The 8,892-nt window shown below is 41.2% G+C and overlaps 1 long non-coding RNA gene across 1 annotated transcript; it reads left to right on the top strand.

Annotated features, from left to right (window-relative positions):
* Positions 1-729: 729 nt before the first annotated feature.
* On the top strand, positions 730-6,138 carry LOC146507138 (uncharacterized). The gene is made up of 3 exons (XR_014877124.1): positions 730-2,228; positions 3,065-3,235; positions 3,938-6,138. It is a non-coding gene; the product is annotated as an uncharacterized LOC146507138 (long non-coding RNA).
* Positions 6,139-8,892: the final 2,754 nt, after the last annotated feature.

The following is an 8,892-nucleotide window of genomic DNA, read 5'->3' as shown; positions in this document are numbered from 1 at the left end:
CAGAAAACAGTTTTTAACTTTTATGAAATTTGTTTTTGGGTTTTTGTTGGTTGATATTCTGTCTCTCTCCATTAAAATTAAACTATCCCCCCCCCCCCCCCCCCTTTGAGAACGACAACTACAGTAGTGCTATCCTCTGATTTAACTCTTAGAAAGAAAATGGTTAAGTCCATTTTCAAAGATGTCATAACAGCTTCATACTGACATAGATGAAGTAAGCCAACCACTGGCTGAATCACATCTTAGCCGACTGTTGTTGTGATATAAGTAAAACTGAATCAGAGTATGGTTACAGGTTACAATGTTACTAACAGAAAAATCCACATAAATGCTATATCATTTAGGTGAATCTTGGTTTATTCCAGCTGTCTTATATTAACTATTGGACACTGGTAAAGCATAGTGGATTTGAATGAAGGTTAACAGCAGTAAACACTTGTTGCTGGAGTTTCCTTTGTAGTTTTGCACAGTACTGACATTTTGTGAGGACACAGGGACATTGAAAGCTTTGATGACGAAGCTGGGGCTGTTACTGTCCCCTGCAAATTATATTTTAATTATTATTTAGGCTTTATTTTGCACATAAATGTCAAGATTAATGGCCTAAATCTTCTTCCTCTTCCTTCCTTTCTTTATAGCGAGTTAATTCACTCCGTGAAGTTTGTGTTTAACATTTAACAGGAAGAGAGCCCATATACAGTATTTAATACTCTTTGTACTTCACATAAAAAGTTTGATCTTCTCTCCTTCCTCTGTATTGCAAATGAGAGGAAAAAGACTTAGTGGTGCTGACTGGTAACCTCAAACCACCACAGAAGGTCATGGTCAGTGCCTCTCTTTGAAATATCACAAGGCTTCTTTCATAAACAAAACGTGTCTGGGTGTATACGGGAGGGGTTATTGAGCTAGTAAATAGACTCTGCTCTTATCTTTGTTCAAATAGTGCGGAAAGGGAAAGACAGTGAGCACACAAAAGGGAGAAATGAGAGTGAAAACAAAGCCAGGTACAAGATAATGACAAGGTCAAGTGTGCACTCAATGGCTTAGTTCAGTCAGAGAGAGATAAGGCCCAGCCCGCTGACAAGGTGTGTGCACGAGAGAGGAAAGGGAGGTCAGGTAAAGGTCTGGGGATGTGTCTTACGGTCTAAAACTTCGCCTGAGCTTCTTTCAGTAGGATTGCCAGCTCTGCAGCACCACCTGCTGGAGAAATGGGCACACACAGCTGACAAGTGCAGGATTTTAGTGACTACAGTTCCAGCTAAGATGACTTACATTTACCTAAAGAAATGTATCAGTACCAGACACAGGTATATAATTCTTTATGCCAATAGAAAAGAAAAAAGGTGATCACTGCCTGTTATATATTATGATTTGTCTGATTCCAGTTTTGTATAATGATGACACTTAAAATTCTCCAACCAAAGACAATGTGGGCTTTGAAGGGCACGCAGCCAACACATCATCAGCTATTTTCCTGGAGCAGCTCCAACAATAACCAACAGTTGAACTGGAAGAATTCTTGTTTCGCTTTGATGTTTAAGTTTCCCCTGTTTCTGAGCGGTGCATCACAGACTGAGTGAAATTTAAAAAGGCACAGAGCTCCCCATCTGAAGCTGAGCATGACATTAAGCATGATTTCAAATGACAACAAATAAAGTGTGAAAGGGCTACATGCTCGCAACTTCCTTTCACAGAGTATAAAGGATAGGATTAGTTGAAGGCTATCTCTGATGTGTCACTCATCTCCAGGAGAGAAGAGAACACAAGATAAAACATCTTTTGGTGGACGAGCAAAGCCAGAGAGGAGAAAGAGAGATGCAGAGAGATGCTTCAGTAGATATATGATACAACTGATCCCGATGCTGACCCTAATCCTGATCTGGAATTCTGATCTCATGCCTGGATAAAGGGATAAAAAGCGGGCAGGTTGGGGGGAGTTACACAAAAAGAGAGACCTTGGACGGATACTCAGAGGTGGGTTGGGTCAGTGGGACATCAGGCAGCACTTTGACCATACTGCGCATTGAAGTTGTGAGGGGCGTAGGGTCTGTTAAGTCTCATCCAACACACCCAGGCTTAGGGTGTGCACTGAGAGGAGGCACAAGAGAGAGGGATTGAAGTGAACTACAGGGAGCAGCCTGGCTATGCTGTTTTGACTGATAAAGAGGAGAGTCAGCGGCTCTTTGCTCTCCTTCGTTTGCCTGTGTTTGAGACTACAGAGTAGTCTGGTGGGGAAAAAAGGAAATGATTTTGTTTTATTGATATGCATATATGAAAGCCACATGTAATTGGAAATGTAAACAAACAAGGGTAGGCCATACTTCTTACAGGGAAAAGATGGTGGAGTGCACTTTAAGCTATTGCTGGTTAGCAGCAATAGCTAGCTAAAACGGTTTAACGGCAATGCTAAACTCTTTGATAAAAGCAACGGGCAATGCTTAAAAAGAAGAGGTAAAGGTAATGGATAAATACTGGAAATAGCTAGAAAAAGACATAAAAATGTAAAGAATTGTTACCTTAATGTTGGTGAAACTGCTAAGATAGTAGATCATGGTGTTAGCTGCTAAAGGTTAATGGAAGGGTAGCGATTTTAAACAATAAAGGTTTGATAATGTTTAATTATCTGATGTGGTTTCCATATAGAAGTAGCCTATATGAATCAAGGCACATGTCGGTTTCTTGAAAGAGTTGGGCAACAATTTGATGGGAAATTAGACATTTAAAATATATAAGTCTTCAAGAGAAAGGTTGGTTTATGTTTAATTATTGGTTAGGACTTTCTGACATACCAAATAACTCATTAACATAATATTGGTTTAACTCATCTGTTTTACAGTAATAGAAAAACAATTTTAATTAAGCAGATGTTGCCATCTAGTGGCGACACCATTTCTGCAACTAATGCGGGTAATGTAAATACCAGAAATATTTGTCTATAAAAGTCCAGTTCCAAAAACGACCATGAAACAGTTTAATTCCACGAAAAGCCAGTGTTAGGTTGGAGATGGAGGCTCACACAAATGCACACAAAATCCCTGCCTGAGCCTCTATTCTGTGTGTTTAGGATTAATCGGCCATAGCAGGGGCCCTGATGGAGGGGGAGCCAAGCGTAGAGAACATGGCTGGCCCTCTCTCTATCAATCAGAGAACTCTTCTTCTACCCAAACCAAATTGACCTGCCGATGCACTGGCCACGTCCGGGCTCTATGTGGAAATAAATCACACTGAATCAGAGGTAGGTACCTGTCAGCTCCACTGAATGTACCATTTCTCCCTGTGCTCTCCCTGGATGCAAAGATGTGTCTCTCTGTGTGGGTCGCTGCCTCACAAACAGCAGACTGAACAGCTGACTGAACCGCACACGCAGACAATTATGGAAAGTAATCGTATTTTATGTACGAATGCTGTAGCTGAGTTTTTCTTGTTTGATCAGATGTACATTTATTTTGTGGCAAATGATTTAATCCCCTGGCATGGTCATCCATCGATGCACTCACAGCTTTAATAATCTTACACTGTGGAACAGAAGAGGTTGAGGATAAGGGTGAAGGGAACGTTTATGATCAAACTGTAATCTCCTTTCCTTGAGAATAAATGTTCTGACATTTGTCAAGCTGGCAGCGGTGCACAGCTGTCGATATGCCCTTGCGTCAGTGCTGACACACCAATTCTGAGCAAACTTATTGAGCTTGACAAATATGCAAAGCGGGAGTCTAATTTTAATTAGAAATACCGATAACAGCACGGACCCGATGGTGTTACACGGCTCTCCTCATCCTTCAGCTGCCCCATTATCCCCCAGTTGTAAAGTCTCTTCCAGTGGCTCTTAGCTCCAGGAAATGTAGCATCATGAGCAATGGTGTGAGGGAGATAATGTGAGGAAGGGCCGGCTCTAAATCTCAGTTCCGCTCATCTCCTCATCCTCTGGTTCACCTAGGCAGCTGGCAGACAGATGACACAGTGCGTGGTCCGGGCTGCATCTCTGTTCCCGGGTCATCCATTGCTCCCGGAGTGATAAGTGGCTCTGTCCTGGTGCTACTCGTTTGGTGGTGCATACACAGTCAATCACTGAGTGGAGCCACAGTACAACGGCCGCCCATGGAGGACAGCAGAGCAATAACAAAACTCAAGGTGACATTTGTATCACCTGAAGTGATGAAAGAAATTCCGACTCTAGGTCCAAAAGGATTGCTTCCACTTTTGGCACTGTAACTGAGCATGTGTAGTTTTCTTTGGTAGCTTGTTATGTGACCTAGAAAGAGATTCAAATTGTGTGATTCTCAGAGAGTACACACTGTTCAATTATGGAAGGTTGTTACCTTAAGGCAAAGTTAGGGGCTAATAATGACTTTTATCATATGCAGGCTCCTGCTGATGTCTGAAGCCTACAGCAGCAGTGAATGCGGTTTGTGGCAGTCATATTTACTGACAAATTAACAGGCGAAATATGATTTCAAATTCTTTTCACATTTGAGGTGTCTTAAGTTAATTGCAGCCATTCAAGTTTTATTTGTAGATAGCTCTAGTAGATGAAGATGAAGGCCTCTGTCTGGGCACAAGAAGGAGATATTGTGCTTCATGACTGAAATTTTAACCCGAGGCGCCCTGAGGGTTTCCCAGAGCTGAACTGTTTTATCTGTGCAAAGCACACTTACTCTCGCCTCACAGTAACTACAAGACCTTAGAACATGACTTTTCTGAACAACTGCACATCCATTATTATTTATCTCCTGTTGGTTAATTTATTTAGATTTTTTTTTGCTATAGATCTAGTCAGCTTTAGACAGAACCAGGATATCTATTTCCCCAGTCTGAAGTCTTAAGTTAAGCTATGCTAACTCGGGGTAGCATCAGTCACTGCAAGAAAGTCAAAAAGAACATTTCTCATCTTATTTAGCTTTTTCGTCAGTGAACATGGCCCCTTTCTATATGATCAGTATTTTTATCGAACTTTTCTTGGTAGAGAGTACTTCTACTGTAAATGTTCATGTAACTGTAATTTTAATATATTAGGGAGGTGGAATAAAATTTCAAGTCCAACACAGACACTCTGTGGAGTTAAATATGGAGTATGGAAATGTGGATTCTCTCTGGAATTCCCCTTGCTAGAGATATGTGCAGCTCCTTGACACTAGAAGATGCTTTGAGTAAAAAAAGCACATATCTGCCCAAGGCACACACACACACACACACACATTCATAATAAGAGATAAAGGACTGCAGTCCAGCTTTATGTCCCTGCTGCAAGCCCACCCGGCACCAAGCAGTGAGTTGCAGCATCGAAGCACTAGATGGCAGCACAGCTGCACTGCTGCAGCTTTTCTGATTGAATATTTAGTCATTCACGCATTTCACCTGATCATTTGTATGACACAGCATGATTAAATATCCCAAAATGTCATATCTCCTCGTTCACTTCCTGTTGACATGTTGCCTGTTCTAGAACTTCTTATGTGCACACCATCGTCTCCAGGAAGAAGAAGAAAAAAAAAATCTAATAACATGGCTGACTAACTGCTCAGACTGCATGTCATGCTGTTGTGAGTTAGCTTGAAAAGAAATATACATAAATTAAAGTTGAGCTCTGACATCCACTCGTTGGCCTTTTCCTAAACCACCCTCTGGAGATGAAAAAAGTTCTCTGACTTCTGGAAGAGAATATTCTTGCTAATCCTCTGGACCTGATCACTCTTTGCCAGGTAATTCCTAGAACCTGGCACTCTATCAGTGAAAGGAAATTGGGCTTAAGATGTGCAGCCCCCTCTGGTCTTTCAGAGTGTCTTTAAGAATGCTGAAGGGAAGACTTGTAAGTTCAATATTTACAGTCTGCTGCACTTGTACTGATTTTAGGCATGCCCGTTTACATCAGTGAATTAAATCTAAACCGAAACAAATACATGTGTACGTCTCAGATCTAATTAAGGGGTATTGTTCAAAAAAGGAAAGCAAACTGGATCTGTACTTTAGTCACACATCATTTCTGAGGATTTTCTTGCTTCCAGTACTCCAAGAACCCAATGAGCGTGTCTGACCATATTGTGGTTGTAAAACATACTTTCCTACTCAGAGACTCCTGCCCATCATGATTCATTCCATCATGACTGACTGTGCTCCCCAGAGCATGAGAGAGAAGCTTATCATCTGTCTCCTTCTCATTTCATGCCCTGTAGCAGGCAGCCTTCACTATGGAACCAACCCAGGATGTAGCCATCACTGACACACCTTAATTGCTACACAGGAAACTTTCAGGAGAAGCAGTGAGTGCACATCTAATCATGATATTCAAAAAAGAAAAAAAAAGTTTGGGGTGTGATATTGCCACAAAAATGTAACCTTTCCACTGCTGCAGTTTCAGGATAAGGTGAGCCGGCTGCAACCCTAAAATGTGCTGGAAGCTGAGATAACCTATCCAATATCAGCAACTAATGAGGCAGAAAGAGGAGCTGGAGCAGACAGACACTATGATTCCACCGCCATACGTTTTCATGTGCAAGATAAGCTTTGTCAGAGGTCAGATACTGTGTGGTAGTTTGACCAATTTCCAGCACTATTTCTGCCAATGGCTGTCGATTTGATGGCAGCGTGGATTGCCAGCCGTGGTGAACGAGCAGCTGCAGTGCTTTTGGCCCACAGGGGAAATCTGTTTGGGCTGGCCGGAGTTGAACAGCTGAGTACTTTTACTCGTGGTGAGAAGATTGCTCTCATGTTTTATTGAACGTTGCCTCCGGCACTTCTCATCCTTGACAATCTGATTCTCTGAAGGTCCACCTCATGACCTTAATGTTCAACCAATGGGGTGTTGCAGTTCAGTCACGTTGACCCCTCCATCAACCTCATCAGCCTCATCGGTCCTTTGGGTGGCATTTATGGGCCACTCTCCAGCTGGATTAATATCTTTGCAGCACACCTGCGTTGTACTTAATTGTCCTTGCACCTATATAACCTGTCATGTTTGCCCTTTCGTTCACTCTTACCATTACAGGCATCACTTTATCATCAAGTCTTGCTTCTCTGTTACTGTTAAAGTGCACAGCCAACAATCTCCTCATACTGAGTATGTACATGTCCTTTTGGCAAACATATTAAATTTAGGTCAAGGCCCTCTCATCCTGCCAGCATCAGATAGAAGAGTCTGTCTAGTTCCCTTGTCTGACCTCTACAGCTGTCACACGAACTGTATTGTAGTGACTATTTAATCCACTATAGCTGTCATGGAGCCGGTGATGCTGCCATAAAGAACAACCTCGTTCCTTTATAATCCATTATATTATTCTTGGAAGTTTTCCTTTACATCGGAAAACACTGAAAAGGTCCTTCCAGGCATTTCTGTATTATAAATGTGTCAGTGCTGTTTGTATTTTTGGCACAACAGGCACAGGGGAACCAAGAAGAATGTGCAAGAGGAGAAGATAAAATACCAGACCACTTGAAAATTGGCTTAATTCAGCTTGCTATAAACATAAACAATGCAACGGCAGATGTTGCTGCCCCGGTAACAATGTGGCGGCTGCATTGAAGCACATGATTCAACTGGGAGATAATGGTGCTAACAAAATGCAATCTGGTTACAACCATAAATAAGTTTTATTATGTAAGTGGTAGAAGTTAAAATCAAACAAAGAAAAAGAAAACAATGTCCAACACATGCTTTGCTTTACATTCCTCTCTGCAGAGTTTGCAAAGTAAGGTTAACAAATGGACCAAGCCACTTTGAGGTGTATGAGGGTGAGCTCATTTTTCTAAATGTAAAAATCTATTGTTTTGCATCTACAAATGCACAAGAGCATTCAGCTTAATTTTAAATTATTTAACATTATACAGTTAAATTTACAATGACGCACCAAGGACAACAACTCCGTTTTCACCCCAGAAAAAACAATCAAACAAAAAATGGTATATTTAATGATGCTGGCGGAAATGTCTGTGTTCAACATTAAAGTTTAACTTACTGAGTTTCTGTGCTAATATTTAGCAGCGACTCAGACATCAAAGTACTGCCACCTTTGAATTGCCCCTGTGAGACTGCTGGAGGAGAAATGACAGTAGGACAGTAGTTCAGTCTAAACAGCAACACATTCAAAAGCAAATATCAATTTCATTGTTTCACAAAATATCCAGGATTCTCCAAAGAAAACTTCCCAGTTAGTTTTGGAAACATGAACTGTACTAGAAAATGACCTGGCACAGTTTATGGAGCTGTGCTGCAAAAAATGACAATAAATGATAGATGAATGAGACAAAAGAGTGGATGGTGATGTATCTTTTATGAGGTAGGCAGCTTAATTAAAGGCCCGATTATTGCATCAGTGATTTTTATTTACTCAACAAGCGCCTTGCTTACTCCGTTACTAAACAGGAAACAAATGATCCCATTACTAAAAGACAAATAGTTTCCAACTAATGAACTTTGTAGCAGTGTGATATTTGCTTAAAATGTGTCTTCTTTTGCCTTTAACAGGGAAGCAAACCTTTAGAAGCCAAGGCTTTATGGTCGCTTTATGTTGTTATTGCTAAGACATCTCTCTGACTGCTAAGATGGCCTCCAGCAAAGATATCAAAGTCCCCTCATTAGAGAAGGAGCAAAGCAAATATAACAAGGTAGAAATGTTTGCATCGCAGTGAGAAGCAGCCAAACATCTGGGTTCTGTGCTATTTTAGACAGCTGTGAGATGGCACGGGAAAGTGACATCAGTTTTTTTCCCCTTTTTTCTTTTTGTCTCAGTTGAGTGATCCTCGTGATCCTCTCCTTTCACAGAACCACCGCCACGAGCTTGAAAACAAAATGAAAACTGAAAAAGACGGTTTGATCGTTCAGAGTGTTTGTGCTTGAATCATTTCCGATGATTGTGACGGGATTTCTCCCTTTGGATCACTTCAGGAGGTCAGGAAACA

This window comes from Neolamprologus multifasciatus, chromosome 12 (genome assembly GCF_963576455.1).
Source record: "Neolamprologus multifasciatus chromosome 12, fNeoMul1.2, whole genome shotgun sequence".
Lineage (NCBI taxonomy): Eukaryota > Metazoa > Chordata > Actinopteri > Cichliformes > Cichlidae > Neolamprologus > Neolamprologus multifasciatus.
This window is presented reverse-complemented; position numbering and strand designations above follow the sequence as displayed.